The sequence below is a fragment of the Aquarana catesbeiana genome, linkage group LG01 (assembly GCF_042186555.1).
Source record: "Aquarana catesbeiana isolate 2022-GZ linkage group LG01, ASM4218655v1, whole genome shotgun sequence".
NCBI lineage: Eukaryota > Metazoa > Chordata > Amphibia > Anura > Ranidae > Aquarana > Aquarana catesbeiana.
The window spans coordinates 114,405,378-114,425,565 of NC_133324.1; the positions used below are offsets into that span (position 1 = coordinate 114,405,378).

Consider the following 20,188-nt stretch of genomic DNA (forward strand, 5'->3'; position numbering starts at 1 on the left):
ATCAATGCTAAAAATATGCACTGTCACTGTACCAATGACACTGGCTGGGAAAGGGTTTAAACATCAGGGACGATCAAAGGGTTAACTGTGTGCCTAGCCAGTGTTTGTGCACTGTGTGGGAGGTGCTCTATCTAGGGGAAGCCATGGATCCATGTTCCTGCTTTACAGGAACCATGCTTTCTTTACTGACAGAACGGCGATTTGCCTTGTTTACATAGGCAGACCACCATTCTGGCTCGCTGCCCAATGATTGGTGGGTGCCAGCAGACATCGAGTCTGTGGTACCCGCAGATCAGCTCCGCTGTGTCTAATTACAGCAGGAGTGGGTCGCTGGCGGCGCACATATGTGCCCCAGACCCGGAAGTGTTGAAATCACGTACCTAGTACATGATCCGGCGCAGCAGTGCCACCTTGCCGCGGTATATCTACGTTATACTGGTGGCAGGTGGTTAAAACAGGTAAATATAATATACCTTTCTATCTATTTACAAGTGCTAGCAGCATAAGGATTAATAATAATTAATGTTAATTGGGTAATTGGGAGAGTTTAGTTGTGTTTTAAACTCTGAGATTTTTTTCTTCTCCCCAATATATTCACATCAGTGAAATAAACAATTTCCAATGTCTGGAAAAATAAATCCTTTCCCTTTGGGGAACTTGGGTCTCAGAACAAGCTTGATTTTGGCTGAATCTAATTGGTGATAAATAAAGCAGGCTTTAGGAACAGACCCTCCCAGCAAACAAAAAAAAAACAAATTCGGGCAAATTGACAAACGTTTAGACTTTAGCTGGATCTCAACATTTCACTGATTTATTTCATTGTTGTCCGGATCTAATCCTTAAGTTGCTCTAATGGACATTTTGCAGGCTTAAATAATTAAAAACTATTTAAAAGTACCTATCATTAAAAAAATGTATTCAATAGTGTAAAATGGTTTTTGGTTCTAAAATCCCTGCTAGCCAGCTCTTTTGTGGTAGATTGATAATTACTTGCAATAGCACAGTTAACATAATGCATGTGTGCTCAACTCTACTGAACTTGTGAGCCCACTGTTCCAAACATGTATGCTGAGGCATATACAGTACATTGTCATTACATTGTTTTCTGTTTTATTAAACCAGGATAAGGTGTTCCTGCTGCAGGAGTAATGAGTGCACTGGCCTGGGTTTGGTTCATGAAACAATTTGTGAACTCAAACACTATTGAAGTCTATGAAAGCCGACAGATTTGGGCGACATGAAACGTATATGGTGAACCTGTCCCAAGGTCCAGAGGTTATGGATTAGGGTATACACATTGGTCGATACAGTTCTTCATGTGAATTTACGGAAAGATACATGGGAAGCACTTTTATATAAACCTATCTCTGATGTTACCCATCAGGAGCGCTCTCTAATTACTCACATTTTTATGGCGACAAAAAATGCCGCTTCTTAGCTTCGAAGAGATTAAAAATCAGGTTCAAGGCACGCTCATTAACGAAAGATTGACGTTGATCCTGGAGGACAAATATGACAAATTTCAAGGGACTTGGCAACCGTGGATAGACCATTTTCCACCTTCTCAAATGACCTCCCAAGTTCTAGAATTGTGAGGTTCTAAGTGGTCAAGTCTCAAACCCCTGGGGTTGCCAATTCCCTTCTTCTCTACTCCCCTTTCCTCTTCCTTTCCCCTTTCTCAATCGTCTCTGTTTCTTGTCTCTATGTGCTTTCTCCCCATTTTGTTTGAGCTCCAGTAGGCTCTGGCTGAACAGTGAAGGCTGAGGCTTTTATTAATATTTATTTTTTTGTGCCAAGCTTTCTGCTCATATCCACCATCTAGACCAGTGGTTCTCAACCTCAGTCCTCAAGTACCCCAAACAGGCCATGTTTTGGGAACTTCCCTTAGATAAAATAGCTCTTATCAATACCACGTCATTGATATTGATTTAAAGCAGCTGTGCAAAGTAAAGGAAAACCTGAAAATATGGACCGTTGGGGGTACTTGAAGACTGAGGTTGAGAACCACTGGTCTAGACTACAGAGGCGTTAGCACACCAGAGGTATGGATTGCATGATATTGTTAAGATTTGCGAACAAAGGACCACTATGTTTTAGACGTTCCACTTGCTCTTATAAATTGATGCTTGGCAAGTCTTACCTTATTCATGTTTGTTTATAGTGAAAGGCTGCTGCCGCTGTCATTTTGAGTATTGAGAGCATTATTCACTCATGATGTATTGCTATTTTATGGCTACACTTGTTTTTATACTGTTTCTTTTTTCCTGTCTTTCTTACTGTATTGGAAAAATTTCAATAAAATTTGAGTAAAAGAAAGAAGTCTATGAAAGCTGAATCTTGTAATTCTTTTCTGACTTTTTTAAGGCTAATTTGCAAGCTTTTGGTAAAAAATGGCATAAGGGACAATCCAAAAATTCTATTTAAAAATACCAGTCATTGGGGAGCAGTCTTTTAATAATTCTTAAAGGGTATATTACAAATAAGCAATTATTTTAATTAGCATGCTGGAGGGATGCAATAAACCTACAAATAAAGTGGTGCACCTGTACTACTTTTGCAGCTAAATGGCAGATTCTTCCCCATCGGCTTATGCTTGCAAACAAAGCAGCTGGGGGATCCAAAATGTGGTCAGCCAGCATGCAGCATCATAGTCCCTATGCTTTCTTTGAAGTTTCATGGATAAAGGGTAAATTATATTGTGTATATTTTTTAACTAGACCGATGACATTTTGGATCAATGTGAATGCATATATGTAGGTTAACCTCTTAGGGATTTGTTGGCTTTTAAGGAACTAGGAAGCTGGCATTTAAGCCCAATTACAGCTCAGGTTCTCAATAGTGTGCAGTGCATGTATCAAATTAAATACAGCTGAAAATTCTGTGACTACTACTTTTCTTTTTCAAGGAACAGATTAGAGATTAAGACAATAATAAAAGTATAAGTAAATCAGATGTAAGTAAGCATCTTTAGTCATTTAAAACCATAAAAGATTCTTTATAGGGTAATTCTAGTCATATCAGCTTGTCCTAAAAAGGGAACTGTTATGCACTTGGTGGAGCAATGGGGCCTGCTGCCCGCTGAGCACAAAAGCCAACCAGAGGGTGCCTCACCGGCAAAAGTCGATCCCTTGTGGAACACAGCTGCAGGCTGAATAAGTCAATTATGTTACCTTATGGCTGGTAGGCTCCTAAGTGAGATTTAAGGGAACCCTGTGGTTCCGAAGAGCCGATACCCCCACCCTAAAAAGCAGTAGTTACTGCTTCAGATGACTTGTCACTTTTTTTATGCCTTATCTTTTTTGTTTATGTTTATCTTCTCTCAATTTTTTGTTGACACCATCTATGCCAAGCACACCTCCAAGAGAAATTCAGATCCACAACCGACCTGCCCAATATGTCTACGACACTGGATGACACGAAGAAGATCCCAGCTACCAGGTACTAGTCACACTATAACTTTGAGCAATGATTCTTAAAATGGTCTCATTAAACGCCCATAGGCTCAAAAGCCATTACAAGCAGAAAACAATTTGGCAGGAGGCAAAAAATCTTAATAGAGACATTATTTGTATACAAGACTCACTTCTCGGCTACCAAACCTCCCAAATGTTCACATAGGCTGTTTCCGCACATATTCACAGCAAACGCTAACGTAAAAAAGAGAAGAACTTTGATAGCGATCAAGACTAGACCAAAATGGAAGATACATTCTTCTAGTATGTGACATAAATAACATCACGTACACCATAGCAAATATATGCTCCCCTAAAACACACCAAATTGCTTTCCTGCACAGAGTCACAAAGGATCGCCCCTTATTCGTGGGGATTTTAATGCTATTGTGGATCATAAACTGGACTCCACCGCTAAGACACTGACCCGTCCCATGCTGCAACTCGTTCTACACAGCAAAGACCTATATGACATATGACGTTGCCTTAATCTTACAGAAAAGGATTATAAATATTACTCGGCTCCCCATAAGATTTACACACGAATTGACCTTTTTGTGTCAGACCTACAATTATTGTCTAGAGTGTCCGCAGCAAACATGCACTCTATTCTTTGGTCGGATCATGCTCCCATTTCAATATATGTTACAGAACTAAACGCCTTGAGGCCTACTTAAATGTGGCGTAATAATGTAAACCTTTTTTCGATGCTGCCAACTAAAAAGGAACTAAAGGAAAAAATTCAAAAATGTTTTTAATCAATACACATCACACCAGAAGTATCCTTTTCCTCAGTCTAGTGTGCACACAAGGCCTTTATTAGAGGCCTATTGATACAAATGGCAGCCAAGGAAAAAAGGCGTAGACTCCATACTATGTCTGATTTGATGTTATGAATTAAACAGCTTGAATCTCAACATAAGTCAACTTTGGCAGAGGACAATTTACAAGAACTGAATAGTTACAGAAACCAATTTAACCCCCACTAGAAAAAAACCATGAGAGAGCCCTGAGGATATTTAAAGCCTTACACTACTCCCAGGGCAATAGAGCAGAAAAATTTCTAGCCAATTATCTCAGACAAAGACAAATTAAATCCAAATTAGCTTCTATTATTGATCCTGAATCCCAAACTAAAGTATTCCACCCTGAGCATATCGCCAATGCCTTCCACAAATACTATAAGGACATTTATAATTTAGCTAATGACCCTTCGACCCCTCAACCCTCTGAGTCACTAATATCTAACTTCTTAGACTCTGTATCTCTTCCAAAGATATCTAAAAAGGAAATCAAAGCTTTTCCCCTATTAGAAATGATGAGATTCTAGCTGTCATAAAATCACTACCAAAATAACAAATCACCAGGCACTGATGGGTTCACTGCTGAATACTATAAAGCTTTTCAGGATGTACTAACACCTCACATGAATACATTGTTCAACCTATCAGCATCCACCGCCTCCTTCCCCTCAGAAATGCTATGAGCCACAATAGTGACGTTACCAAAACCAAGAAAAACTCCAAATTGCTCACAAAATTTCCACCCCATATCATTGTTAAAATCAGATCTTAAGATCTATGCGAAGATATTAGCGAATAGAATGGCGATTATTACCCCAAAACTAGTTAAGTCAGATCAAGTGGGATTTGTTCAGGGTACACAGGCCCCAGATGGCACCCGCCGCATGCTTAACCACTTCCCTACCGCGCATAGTGATATGACGGCGGCAGGAACCCTTTGTCCCTCCGGGCCACCGTCATATGACGTCTTTTACTTTGTGAGCCTCTAGGGGACACGCGCCGCGTCACTAGGCACCCGATGCGCATGCTCGGCGGCCACGATGTCTGCCGGGCACCCGCAATTGCCCGTGAATACAGCAGGACCGTGGGTTTGTGTGTGCAAACACACAGATCCACGTCCTGTCAGAGGAGAAAAGACCGATGGTGTGTTCCTAGTACAGAGGAACACCGATCAGTCTCCTCCCCTTGTGAGTCCCCTCCCCCTACAGTTAGAATCACTCCCTATGATACACATTTAACCCCTTCCTCGCCCCCTAGTGTTAACCCCTTCCCTGACAGTCACATTTACACAGTAATCAGTGCATTTTTATAGCTCTAAATGCTGTATGAATGTGAATGGTCCCAAAAAAATGTCAAAAGTGTCTGAGGTGTCCACCGCAATATCGCAGTCACGATAAAAAACGCAGATCGCCGTCATTACTAGTAAAAAAAAATAACAATAAAAATGCCAGAAATTTATTTTGTAGACGCTATAACTTTTGCGCAAACCAATCAATATACGCTTATTGCGATTTTTTTTACCAAAAATATGTAGAAGAATACATATCAGCCTAAATTGAGGAAAAAAAAAATTTTAATGGGATATTTATTATAGCAAAAATGAAAAAATATTGTGTTTTTTTCAAAATTGACGCTCTTTTTTTGTTTATAGCGCAAAAAATAAAAAACACAGAGGTGATCAAATACCACCAAAAGAAAGCTCTATTTGTGGGGGAAAAAAAAAATTCATATGGGTACAGTGTTGCATGACCGTGCAATTGTCATTCAAAGTGTAACAGCGCTGAAAGTTGAAAATTGGTCTGGGCCGGAAGGGGGTGAAAATGCCCTGTATTGAAGTGGTTAATCTTATACGTATTGCTGAATTGCACAAAACACCAACAACGTTCCTTGACGCCGAAAAGGCATTTGACAGGGTGCATTGGGGCTACCTACAAGCTACCCTGAGCAAATTCAGACTTAAAGGATTCGCCCTGTCTGCTATCTTTGCACTGTATTCTAACCCATCCGCAAATATCTATACATCTAATGCCCTGTCTGAAGCTTTCCAAATTTCTAATGATACAAGGCAGGGGTGTCCCTTGTCTCCCCTAATTTTCATTTTAGTAAGGGAGCCCCTTGCTAAATCAATTAGAAACAATCCAGAGGTCCATGGAATCACAGTAGCAGGCCAGCAACATAAAATAGGATTGTTTGCCGATGACGTGGTCCTCACCCTCACTAACCCAAAATCTTCCTTAACAGCAGTCCAAGCTATTATTAATAATTTTAGTAAAATCTCATATTATAAACTAAACACCACTAAGTCTACTGTCCTACCAATAAACATTCCCAGACTACTTCTAGATTCCTTTAAAAAACTAATTTCCTACACCTGGGCACATGGTAGATTACCCTACTTAGGGATAGTCCTAATGTCTCCTTCAGTCAATATAAATATATATAAGGCTAACTTTCTGCCGCTCATACAAACAATTTCTCAGAATACCCTACACATTGCAAAGTTTGAACCTAACTGGCTAGGCCGTATAGCAGCACTTAAAATGATAGAACTCCCTAAGATCCTTTATCTTTTTAGAACAATTCCCATCACAATACCAACAAGTTTTTTCCAGAAGATTAACGCCCTTCTTAAAAGTTTTATCTGGCAGGGAAAGATTCCAAAAATTACATTCTTGACGCTGATAAAGCCTAAACAAAATGGGGGGGTGGGCCTCCCAGCATTGTAAATCTATCATAAAGTAGTGTTGTTAGAACAACTACACGCTTGGTTCGATTCTCCTTCCGATCGACATTGAGTCACGCTGGAAAAAATCTCAACGGACTCCTCAGACCTAATCTCCTTATTACTAGCCTCCAGAACTGGCCTCCCAGTAAATATGCCCAATATCCCTGCGATCCAGGCATCTGTGGGAGCCTAGAACGCAAGCCATCAAAGTCATATAAATAAAACCACAAATCTCCAAATTATTGCCTCTGTCCCAGTATTAGAGTATATAATACCCTCCATAAAAATACGACCTTGGTTCTCTCATGAGACAATATATGTTAAAGACATTAATGTAGTAAACCCACAATATAACCAGTATGAGACCCTACAAGTAAAACATTTACTTACTAGAAGAGATATAAGGTCCATCTCAAGATTCTATGCCCAGCTACAACCTGATGATAGTAGTACCAAAACAGCTCCAATGTTGGCATGCGAAAAAGTTCTAGGCACTACTTTTAGCTACTTGGAATGGAAACAAGCTAGGGGAACTACCTTTTAAGTCATGAAGGTGTGTCAATCACTAGGATAACTTCCTAAAAATGATAAACAGAAGCTATCTTGTCCCCCTTAAGTTAGCAAAAATCGTCCCCAACTTCAAGGCTGAATGTTGGAGAGGATGCGGAGGCACAGGGACTTTATTCCATGTATTCTTGAAGTGCAGATGCCTTTGCAGCTTCTGGAATAGAGTATTCTCCCTAATCTCAAAGGTCACGGGCTACTTTATCTCTCCAACACTGGAGATGGCGCTCCTACATCAAACATTAGACAAAATTCCAAAACAATTAAATTTTCTGGAAAACTAATAAACCCCCTAATGTGTCAGAAACTATCAAAAAAGTACAAAATTCTGTCCAATATGAATGGCCACTAGCCTATAGTACGGATTCTACACAAATATTTTACAATAATTGGAACTGTTGGCTCTATGAATTCCCGATAAAGGAGACATAATTTGTGGCCATACAGGATCTGGTCTCTTGGAGCCATTTAATCTTGGTGTTCTGATTTGTTATGCTTGTTTCCTTTATTTTTCTTCTTGTAACCCCCCTTTTCTTCAAGTAACCCTTACGTTTTACAAAAAAAAAAAAAAAATCCCCCAATTGGGGAAAACTTATAGTGATAACCTTTCTGTCTGTGTTTTGATTGCTTAAGTTGCTAAAAAGCACTCGTTAAGGCCCATCATTATGCAATGCACTCCGCACGATAGAACAATTTGGAGTATTTTCAGGTCTGAAAATTAATTGGGATAAATCCCAAATCCTACCAATTGACAGCTTCCCACCCCCAGAGTCCCAAGCCAGGCTCCCACTACAGAGAACGGATGTTATTAAATATTTGGGGGTGTATATAACCAGATCCCCTGCAGATTATGTGTCCCTAAATATAGATCCTCTCATTTCCATAGTTAAAAATAAAACAAGGGTCTGGTCCAAATTACCATTAGGAGTCTGGGGTCGCATAAATTTAATCAAAATGATCCTACTACCCAAAATACTTTATGTTCTATGGCACACCCCTGTCTACTTGCCACTGAAACATTTTAAATCTCTAGAATCCCTTCTAAATGAATTTGTCTGGGGTAATAATAGGCATAAACTAACATGGCAAACCCTCAAAAACCCGACTGATCTTGGGGGCACGGCCCTACCTGATTTTAACCTATACTACATAGCAGCACAGTTATCCCAGCTTTTCCATCTAGACAAAACTGACAGAGAGAGATTCCTCAAGCTCCTATACCCGAAATGGGCGCAACACACCAAAGACCCGATATATGCAATAGCGGCGGATTTGGGTGGGATGGAGCTGGGGGAGGGAAGATACACCATGCTGTACCACTATAGGAAAATATGGAACCTAGCAGCTTCCAGACTTGACATTTCACAGTTTAATGACTACACGCCGTTATGGCACAATAAAAATCTCCAGGAGTTTAACAAAATAAATGGCACATTTATATGGTCCATACAGGGAATATTTTATCTACACCATATATTGAAAGATGGCCAACCTAAAACCTTTGACCTACTTAAAGAAGAATTTACAATTCAGGATCAGATGTTCTTTAGATTCTTACAAATCCGTCATGCGATAAAATCACAATTCCCTGATTCTTGTCCTGGCCCCGCACCTAATGTTCTAATAGCTATAATTAAAAGCACAGACTCCCATAAATTGATCTCAGCTTTCTATAACTTGCTTTTAACCCCTGTAGCTACTAAAATTGCATATGATCTTAAACCGAGATGGGAGAGAGAGGTAGGGCCGGTGGAGGATGAGGAGTGGGGTGAGGTATTGGAGGCCTGCAAAACTGTATCTCCTAAACTTTCAGATCGTTTGACACAGCTCTACATTATACACAGGGCATATCTCACACCCCTCAGAGTGGCAAGATATAAGCGCACACATGTCAGCTGTGTGAGAGAGAGACGGGCACTTTTTTCCATTTACTCTGGGCATGCCCTAAGATAAAAGGCTTTTGGGAATAAATTGTAGCATTTTTTCACGACACAATGGGCTCCCCTCTGGCTCTAGACCCTAAACAGTGCCTCCTAGGTATAGTTCCAGACACAACAGACAAATACACAAAAACCTTTTTGTCTGAAACACTCTTTGCAGGAAGAAAGGTTATAGCCAGAAAATGGATGAGAAAAGAGCCTCCTAAAATAGTGGAATGGAAGGTGGAGATAAATAATACATTGCCGTACAAGAAATGTATATATATTAATAGGGGTTGCCCAGCTAAGTACAACAAGATCTGAGACAGATGGCTCCAAGAATCCTCTACCCGTGTCTAACATAATCATATAATCACAGAGTGATTTAATAGATACAAGTATGGGTAGATAGTCTATACAAGCCAAATATATATATACCTGGAATATTAATAAGGGTTAGATATGTTTGCATTTAATGTTATCTTTATCTAAGTTATGATAATTGTTACACTGTTACAATGTCAACATGCTAACGTAACCATTCTATGTATGCACCAATTATTCAATAAAACCTTGTTTGATTAAAAAAAAAAAAGCACTTGTTAATCTAGAGCAATATTGTATACTGTACATGACGATTTAATGATTGAACCAACGTAACTTGCAATACTGTTCAATAAAAACTAATTGAAAAGAAAATGTAACTGTTGCAAAATTGCATGTTTTCTTGATAAGCACTAAAACTCCATACAGCAGACGCATGTAAACACTTGCGCCAAACCACATGGTGTGTCAGCACCATGTATTTTAGCTTGGCGCGATTTTGGGAAAGTGTCAGAGACTTCTTTTGCGCATTTGTCACGCATAGGGCATCTCATTGAAATTATTAAGTTGCCCTACACGTGATACACGGGAATGTACATGTACTCTGTCACACCTGTATGGTGTCAACCTAAATAATAAGTCATCTGTATTTAGGAAAAAACATGGCGGAAATGCTTTTGAGTCACAGACCCAGAATAAGCATGCTGTAAATTTGTGTCAGAAAAACTCAATTTTTTTTTATTTCTATACCTCTTTTGGCTCTTTTTACTTAGTAAGCATTCAAGTGTTAGCAACAGTATCATAGCAATTGAACTGTCATTTTCAAAAGGTGAGGTCAACATTGGTAATGTAAAGTAGAGCTTGACACTGACAGGTAAAAATGACTTTAGCTTTCCACTTTCCTCCCCACTGCAATTTTCTGACCCCACTCTGGGCAATTTACACCGTAGGTTTTGTTGACTCAAGGTCATTTAGTTTTTTGTTCTCAGGGAGACACCATACTGTTTATGACCAGTCATGCAGCAAGTATTTACTCATTTTACTCATAGATAGGATAGATTTTTTTATTTTGACATTGTACTGGGGTAATATTATCTGGCAATTTTAGACACAAAGAATGTTTTGCGCCATTCTTTTACCCAATCACCAATATCAGATAACCTATATGATGTTTACAGTGAATTGTTATGTATGGTGTTCCCAGGGTAACAGTAAGGGGAAAAAAATGTTCTTAGGTCTTTGTAGCTACACATACACCTGTACAAAACTGTGACATCAACACTTTTGTGTTGTAACAATGGAACCCATTTCAATTGGTATGCATTCAAGTCTTCTAAAAGGGATGGGCTTTCCAAAAATGAACAAGTTTTTTTTTTTTTTATTAGTAATTCATGTTCACAGCTTGGTCTCTGTTGTACCTGTAAACATAAGCTTGGTTCTCAATTAAAATAGACTTTTCATGCTGTTTAAAAATCTTCTTATATATATATATATATATATATATATATATATATATATATATATATATATATATATATATATATATGTCTGTGTGTGTGTGAATATAATATATATACTAGCAGGGTGGTGGGATACAGGGCAATGTTCATTGTGGGGGCTAGCAGCTGGCATGCGTGTGCAATTGTAGGCGGGTTGGGGGTCAGGCACAGTGGAGAGGATGGGGGTCAGCAAGAAGTGCAGTGGTGTGAGTGGGACATGAGGGTGTGCTGGTAGTGGGGAGAGGGGTGCTGCTGGCTAAATGGTAGAATAGGTGTGAGTAAGTGTGTTTGGGATGGGGGTTTATGCAGGAAGGAGGGTGGAGTATTAAGAGAAGGTGTAGGTGCTGACAGTAAAGTAAAGCCGGGTGCATTTGCCCAGTGGGCCGGGGTCGCCTGGTTCCGTGGCCTGTTGATGGCCGGACCACATAGCAGGCGGTAAGCGGCAACCGCGGTCCAGAGACTGCTAACACAGACCGCGACCAGAGAAATTAGACAGATCGCTGCTTCAGGTAAGTAATATAATCCACCAAAAAGGAAGGGCTGGGTGTTAGCTCAGGCTCGCAACCGTGAACATGTAGACTGAGTGAAAAAAATTAACTGCACACCAACATCCGTCCAACAGGTTTATTGAAAGACTGCCACCAGGACTAAAACAACGGATCAAGGGGTGACGACATTTCACACATACATTGCACTTCTTCAAGACCCAAAGGTAGACTGATCTACCGAACCTCTAAGTAGAGGACACTCCCACCCCACACAGGTGTAGGGTGGTGTGATGAGCTCTCCCTTTAGCTTGACAAGCAAAACTAAAAACATTGTGAACAGCAATACAAATACATGTATGTAGAGCAAAAAGTAACCACGTTTAAAAAACTGACACCATAGAAAAAGGGAATAAAAATATTTGTATGGAAGACATCAAAATACATGCGTCTCCTAAGTGATAACAACAAATCGCAAAGAGACGCATGTGATATATAGTGTCCACCAAACATCAGCACAATACAAAAAGGAAATAGGCATGAATGTGCTATGTGGGGACATGTGAAAACCGCCCTGATAAATATCAGTGGCAGACCTGAATATAGTAAGTACAGAGCTAAATAACAACCTAATAAAACCATATTCTAAATAGTTCTGAGAGGAGCTGGAGATCTGCACAGTGAGCAGAGAGTAAAAGGGGGCACTGTGATTAGAGAGAGAATGGGGGGGCATGATCGCAAGGGTAATGTGATATAAAGGGAACTGCACTGTAATCATTACAGTGCTCCTTTACAATGCAGTCTCCTTTATATCACAGTGCCCCTTTACATTACAGTGTGGAGGACCGACACTGTAAATATCAAGTCACCATCCCCCCCCCCCCCAAATGCCTAAACCCTCCCCCCGGGGCCCTGGAAGAATTGGCTGCTTGGTCTAAAATGCCCGGGCCTATTTTTTGTCCCAGTCCGAGCTTGCATATACACCAAACACATCAACTCATTCCATTTTAGTTCTTACATATTTTTTTTAGTCTTACATATTAAAACCAGCGTATTTCAATCTGGAATAGAAAACTCACAAATAATACAGATAACATCATGTGGCCTGCCATGTCTTGCTCTAAAATGGCGGGTCGGCAAGCCCAGATCGTGGGTTCCCGACCCGCCATCTCCGAGCATTAGTGCGAAGAATGGAGCCGCCGCTAGAGGAAGCAGAGCCAATGCTTCCTGTATAGCGCCGGCTCCTTCACAGGCGGAGTGATACCAAATGTACTCCGCCTGTGACAGGAAGAATCGGCTCTGCTCTCTACTGCAGCTGCATGCTTCTGTGACAATTATGCTTGGGGATAGCAGATCAGGACACAGGAACCCGCGATCTGGGACAGTAGCCACCAGTATCAGTATCAACCAGCAGTACCAGCCAGCAGTACCAGCAGCAACCAACAGTACCAGTACCAGCCAGCAGTAGCAGTATCAGTACCAGCCAGCAGTAGCAGTACCAGTACCAACCAGCAGTACCAGTACCAACCAGCAGTATCAGTACCAGCCAGCAGTACCAGTACCAACCAACAGTACCAGTACCAACCAGCAGTACCTGTACCAGCCAGCAGTACCAGTACCAACCAGCAATACCAGCCAGTAGTACCAGTCATCAGTACCAGTGCCCGCCAGAAGTACCCACCAGCAGTACCAGTACTCAGCATCCATACCAGTCATCAGCACCAGCCAGCAGTATAAACCAGCAGTACCAGTACCAGCCAGAAGTACCCGCCAGCAGTACCAGTACATACCATCCGTACCAATCATCAGTACCAGCCAGCAGTATAAACCAGCAGTACCAGTATCAGCCAGAAGTACCTGCCAGCAGTACCAGTACCAGCCACCAGTATCAGTACCAGCCAGCAGTACCAGTCATCAGTACCAGTACCAGCCAGCAGTACCAGTACCCACCAGCACTACTAGCCAGCAGTACCAGTCAGCAGTACCAGTACCAGCCAGCAGTACCAGTACCCACCAGCAGTACTAGCCAGTAGTACCAGTCAGCAGTACCAGTACCAGCCAGCAGTACCAGTACCAGCCAACAGTACCCCCCAGCAGTACCAGCCAGCAGTACCAGCACCTGTCAGCAGTACCCACCAGCAGTACCAGCCAGCTGCAGGAATCCTGAGGAAGAAGTGAAGATTGAGGTCAGTAGAGGAGCAGGTAAACCGCTGTGCATCAGTGTGAAAGCAGCCTTAGGCGCCTTTCACATGATCGGTCTGATCGGATCTGCCTGTCTGTTTTTCAGGTGGACTCAAATGGACTCTCCATTCACCTGTATAGAGCGGCAGATATAAATGGACTTGTGTCTGTTTACACCCGCCTATCTGCAATCTGATCTCCTTAAAAAAACAGAAGGGGGTTGCATCCGTGTCTGCTCTACATATGCAGAGTGGACACAGACCTGCCACCCCCCTTTACGCTCATTGTGGCCCGCGACTGGTTACCAAGTCGATAAAGTGGCCCTCGCTCCTCAAAAGGCTCGGCTCCCCTGTCATAGACCAAGCACAACAGCAAAAATGCTATAAGAAGAATATTTCCTGGATTTTTTAACCCCTTCCCGCCGACCGAACGCATATATGCGTCCTCGGCTTTCCGGGGTTATACCGGGATGATGCCCGCAGCTGCAGGCATCATCCCGGTACCGTTGTTTTCAGCGGGCGATCGGCTACCCGTATATAACAACCGATGCGGCTAAAAGCCGCTCGGTTGTTATACCGGAGGAGCGGGAGGGGACATCCCCCCCCTCCCGCCGCCTCCCGCCGCCTTCGGCGGCTGGGGGCGGACTGGAACGAAGCTGCCAGCGGCTTCGTTCCAGCCTTCTTCTTGTAAATGCGGAAGCGACGTCATGACGTCACTTCCCGTTTACTCGGCTGCCAATGGCGCCGAATTTAAAAAAGTACACAGTATTCAGAATCGCCGTTTTCGGCGATCTGAATACTTTGAAGTGTAAAGGAGGGATGGGGGGTCTTTTAGACCCCCCATCCCTCCATAAAGAGTACCTGTCACCACATATTACTGTCACAAGGGATGTTTACATTGCTTGTGACAGCAATAAAAGTAAAAAAAAAAAAAAAAAAATTTAAACACAATTTATAAAGTACAAAAATAAATAAATTAAATAAAAAAAAAAAAAAAAATTTTTTTAAAGTGCCCCTGTCCCCGCGAGCTCGCGCAGCGAAGAAAACGCATACGGAAGTCGCGCCCGCATATGTAAACGGTGTTCAAACCACACATGTGAGGTATCGCCGCGATCGTCAGAGTGAGAGCAATAATTCTAGCCCTAGACCTCCTCTGTAGCTCAAACCTGGTAACCGTAAAATTTTTTTAAAGCGTCGCCTATGGAAATTCAAAGGTACCGTAGTTCGTCGCCATTCCACGAGTGCGTGCAATTATAAAGCATGACATGTTTGGTATCTATTTACTCGGCGTAACATCATCTTTCACATTATACAAAAAAATTGGGGTAACTTTACTGTTTGGATTTTTTAAAATTCATGAAAGTGTCACTTTTCCAAAAATTTGCGTTTAAAACACCGCTGCACAAATACCGTGTGATAAAAAATATTGCAACAATCGTTATTTTATTCTCTAGATTCTTTGCTAAAAAAATATATATAATGTTTGGGGGTTCTAAGTAATTTTCTAGCAAAAAATATGGATTTTAACTTGTAAACACCAAATTTCAAAAATAGGCTTAGTCATGAAAGGGATAAAAACCATACACGACATTGGGTACCCAGCAAAACCCTGTTAGCAACATCAATTATTGTTTACAAGCTCTTGGAGGACTACTGTAACACTCTCGGATGTGATGTGTTCATAAAACTGGAAAAGCTATAACAAAATTTTTTAACCAGAAGGTAGTATAGCAGAATAAACTTGGAATTGCTACTCCCAGTCTATAGTGTAAATACGTGGAAAGGTAATAGCACTCAATGTAGCACAAAGTAGTGGCCAAATATGTCCAAAACAAATTTAATGCTTTTATTGAAAGTAGAAGCAATTTATCAAACATTTAAAAAATCCATGCCCTACCTTGTGGTGTCTGCAGATGTAATTGCGATCAATGGCGGTATCCTCAGTGCAAGTGAAGTTGGCCGTTGTGGACTTTCAGAATCTCCTTTTTTGTCCCATTCTGCTTGTTCTGCCAGTCTAAAAGCCAAAGGAGGTAGATGAATAGTCCTACATGAAAGCCTTCTTACTAAATATGGCTCCATGTCCTCATCAGTCCCATCTTGTTCTTCCAATTTGGAATGAAGAGCCTCTTCTGACACCTGAAGAAAATATACAGATTAAAATTACAAAAAAGTATACTGAATATATTTTGTAGGAATTGTAACTAAATATTCAACTTTCAAAAAAAGAGTTGGAAAATGTTGAACACAAGAAGATAAAGGCAAAAAAAAGTCAAAACCAAAAGTTGATATATATGAAAGTGATGAATACGATTTTCTAAGCAATACAGTTTATGTTGCAAATGTTACATATGTAGACAGGATACTTCAGGATACTGTCCTCAAAATAACTACATCTACCTTCTGTTTAGAATTTTGGGTTTGACCACAATAATGACCTGAGGCTAAAATATTTGTAATCAGTTCTTTAGCTGCGGACAATGCTTTATTTAGATATAGTAGATTATTTCAGTAATATTTATTGGCTTTCATTGTAAGCTTAGTGATGTTGGATGAGTTTAGGTATCAACTACAATTTTCTAACCCCACTTTTTACTTCTGTGGAGGAACCGGGGATAAGGGAAAGCGGGAAAGATTACTAGTCATGGTAGTATTTATGGGTATTAAGAGCAGTCTTATTGTTTACTAGTGAGTAGTAAAAATTACACTAGTTTATTCATATATTTTTTGCACTTTGCCCATCACATGCCTTGTACTTCTTGGGTGTCTATAGCTGCTTGGCAGTGGTATTGAATAATGCTTGGACTTATTGGTCTTTTGAGGTGTGCTAATCTTTATGATATTGCTTTGGTTTTTACACTTCACTGGCGTTTGAAGCTATAAACATATTCAGCTGTTAGCAATCACATACAAGTGCAGAGGTATTTATGTAGCACTACCCCCGTAGGAACTGTTATGTAAATTGTCAAGACCCTTTTCCCAGCAGTTTCCTTGCAGCAAAGCACAGAGTTCCAGTCACTTCTCAGGCTCATTAACCAATCAAGGGGTATGCTTTTCTTATGCTTTAATAATAACTTAGATAGGTAGTGAGTAGTGGGAGGATACTCCAGTAACCCATAGTAATGATTTGAGGACACTGAACTTTCTCTTGAAGAACTAAGCCAAGTCCTTGCACAAGTAAACAGTGGACTAAGCTGACGGTGATATTAAAGGCAGATTTTTTTTTTTAACCACTTCAGCCCCAGAAGATTTTACCCCCTTAATGACCAGAGCATTTTTTTGCGATGCGGCACTGCATCGCTTTAACTGACAATTGCGCAGTCATGTGATGTTGTATCCAAACAAAATTGACGTTCTTTTTTTTCCCACAAATAGAGCTTTCTTTTGGTGGTATTCGATCACCTCTGCATTTTTTTTTTTTGCGCCATAAAGAAAAAAAAGACCGTCAATTTTGGAAAAAAAAGCTAAATTTTTCACTTTTTATAAATATCCCCCAAAAATATATAAAAAAAACACATTTCTTCCTCACTTTAGGCCAATATATAATCTACTACATATTTTTGTAAAACAAAAAATCACAATAAGCGTATATTTATTGGTTTGCACAAAAGTTATAGCATCTACAACCGGGATATGCAATTAGCAGACCTCCAGCTGTTTCAAAACTACAAGTCCCATCATGCCTCTGGGTGTCATGCTTGTGGCTGTCAGAGTCTTGTTATGCCTCATGGGACTTGTAGTTCTGCAACAGCTGGAGGTCCGCTAATTGCATATCCCTGATCTACAAAATAGGGGAAAGATTTATGGCATTTTTATTATTCATTTTTTTTTTTTTTATACTAATGGCGGTGATCTGCTATGTCAAAATGAATTATGCTACAATATGTATCTGTTTAATATTTCCATCTAGTTTAAATTAAATTAATAATTTTTATCAGGACTGCAACATTGCGATGGACAGATTTGACAATATTTTGGGATCATTGACATTTATACAGCGATCAGAGCTAAAAATAGCCACTAATTATTGTATAAATGTCACTGGCAGGGAAGGGATTAAACACTAGGGGGCGATCAAGGGGTTAACTGTGTTCCCTCAGTGTGTTATAACTGTAGGGGGGATGGGCTACCTAGGACATGACAGAGATCACTGCTCCCGATGACAGGGAGCAGTAGATCCCTGTCATGTCACTAGACAGAACAGGGAAATGCCTTGTTTACATAGCCAGTTCCATGTTCTGCCTCTCCTCGCTATGATCGCGGACCACTGGGGGACATCAAGTCCGCCATGCAGCTATGACGGATGGGAGGTACGCCCTTTTGCCCACCCGTGCCATTGTGCCAACGTACATCATCATGCACTGGTCGGGAAGCGGTTAATAATAAACACGTCATACTTACCTGCTCAGTGCAGTGGTTTGGCACAGAGCAGCCCCGATCCTTATCTTCTTGGGTCCCCCATTGGCGCTCTTGGCCCCTCCCTCCTGCTGAGTGCCTCCATAGCAAGCAGCTTGCTATGGGGGCACTTGAGCAGACTCTCTCCCAAGCCAGTGCTCTGTGTGTCCATTCACACACAGAGCACGGCTCAGCCCTGTATCTGCTCTTTCCTTGTTTGTTCACTGGCTGTGACTTACAGTAGCATGAACCAATGGCTCCTGCTGCTGTTTTAGCCAATGAGGAGGATGAGACTCGGAAGAACCGCTGCTCTCCTGTACATCACTGGACTGAGATGGGGCTCGGGTAAGTATTAGGAGGGGCTGGGGAACTGCTGCACGCAGAATTTTTTTTACATTCATGCATAGAATTAATGAGTGCAAAAAAACTTGAGCCTTTTCAACCACTTAAATCTTCTTCTTTGGACAGTCTGAGCAAAGTCCTTTCACTAAGAAATAGATAGACTGAGTGCTTCAGGACACCGGACACAATGTCCCCGCTAAACAGGCTGACTCTAGCACAAGCGGGTTGGCAACAGCACACGGTCTCTAGGATCTCTTTCACCAGTCTGTCTTCACAAATGTGCTTGGAAAATTGGTTGCCTCCTTCCAATATCCTTAAGACACTTTTAGCCGGTGGAACCAGACTAAATCCGCAGATGACAGACCTTAGTCAGCTTCAGAAACTCTCAGGAAAGCCTCCAGGTAGCCCAACTGAGGCCTCAACAATCCGCAGGCACACGACAGAATAGCCTAGGGGGCTATCAGCCCCCCTAGGCTGCGATCTCCTCCTAAAGGAAAAAAAAGCATGCTGCTCTCAGTCTCAGTATTTATACAGACTCCCAGTGCCATCTGGGCACTTCTCCACAGGGATTGGTCAGGATTGTATGAATATAAAACTGCTGATTAGACTCTTCCTGCCCACTAACTTCCAAATAATTTCTGAACTAACCAGGGGGAATCAGTCAATCCTGCAGCCACTGAAACACAGAATAGACCAGAACAATCAACAGAACCACACTGATCACAGTGAACCAAAACAAAATTTTCCTAACAACGAAATGCAGATTCACTGGATACAGTGAGTTAGAACTAAATTTACCTAATCCTAGCACCTACCTAGGAGAGTGCTACATACACATACAATGCTGCAAACAGAAGGCAGGCATAGGGCTTGTGTACATGGGCATTGCATTTGAAACACACATCAAGCAGAGGTTAGAAGATTATTTTTATGGTAGAGCATGGATGACAGTCCTGAAGCTGTGTCTGACTTGTTTGGCATTGGGATTTCTATTTATGATGTATTTATATTGCAGGTAAAGCAGGTCAAATGAAGCCCTCTGCTCCCCTTTTTTGGAGTACAAAAGATATGCTGGATTCATCTAATAACATTTTATAATGTAGTTAATAATCATCTGTATAAATTAGCGGAGAAATATTAGAGTCGAGGAATAAAATGTATACAGAGATTGTAAAATGTATACAGAGATTGATGACCATAGATATAGGCCATAAACATAAAGAGTTTGGCCAAAAAATGCAGTACATCTTTGCAATGCATTCACATTTTCCCTAGAAGAAAAAGTATTAAAAACTACTCACAAGGATGGAAAGAAAACCACAATGTAACAATCTTTGGCTTATGAAAGTAGTGAGTAGTTTTTAATACTTTTTCTTCTAATAAATATATCAAAGGATAATGCACAAGGCTGGTGCGCCCTCTCTTTTTTACATTCTCTTTTTTGACTGCTAGGATACCCCTATCCTGAAGGGCAGCAAGACCTAAAGATATTATCCACTCTGA

The 20,188-nt window shown here is 41.0% G+C and overlaps 1 long non-coding RNA gene across 1 annotated transcript in view; it reads right to left on the reverse strand.

Moving 5' to 3' along the window:
* Nucleotides 1-15,854: 15,854 nt before the first annotated feature.
* Nucleotides 15,855-20,188, reverse strand: part of LOC141108048 (uncharacterized) — a 663,317-nt gene continuing 658,983 nt past the window's right edge. The window contains exon 3 of the long non-coding RNA XR_012236039.1: nucleotides 15,855-16,087. This is a non-coding gene — a long non-coding RNA (uncharacterized lncRNA). The remainder of the gene's footprint in view (nucleotides 16,088-20,188) is intronic.